This window comes from Penaeus monodon, chromosome 24 (assembly GCF_015228065.2).
Source record: "Penaeus monodon isolate SGIC_2016 chromosome 24, NSTDA_Pmon_1, whole genome shotgun sequence".
NCBI lineage: Eukaryota > Metazoa > Arthropoda > Malacostraca > Decapoda > Penaeidae > Penaeus > Penaeus monodon.
This window is the reverse complement of record NC_051409.1, coordinates 16607436-16607810: the sequence shown is the minus strand read 5'-3', so window position 1 is coordinate 16607810 and position 375 is coordinate 16607436. Positions and strand designations below refer to the sequence as shown.

At 36.0% G+C, this 375-nt stretch overlaps 1 protein-coding gene across 1 annotated transcript in view; it reads left to right on the top strand.

The window, feature by feature from the left end:
- Window positions 1-375, top strand: part of LOC119588629 — a gene marked incomplete at its 5' end in the record, with an annotated part of 218878 nt that overhangs the window by 208670 nt on the left and 9833 nt on the right.

Below are 375 nucleotides of genomic sequence, written 5' to 3'. Positions count from 1 at the left end.
ATACAAGAGCGCGAGGTTACGTGGTTTTCTGTGTTGAATATTTTCTTTTCCCTTTTTGTTTTTGGTGCTTTGAGATTAATACATACGGCGAAATTTTTTATAAATGCTTTGGGAGAGCGAGTGTGTGAACCTTGTTTTTGTGAATACTCTGTGTGACGTGTTAGTTTATTTTGTTCTCCTTTACTGGAAGCTGCATGGGCGTGTCTGTTTGATAAATATGTTTCCATTTTCTTCACCCCATATCACACACATTGACTCGTTACATCTAATTATCTATATCAGGTAATTATATTTGTCTTCAGCGTAAACAGATTTCAGTCACTATTTACAGCAAATCCTGTATATGATTATCAGATGATCGGCTCACATTCTACG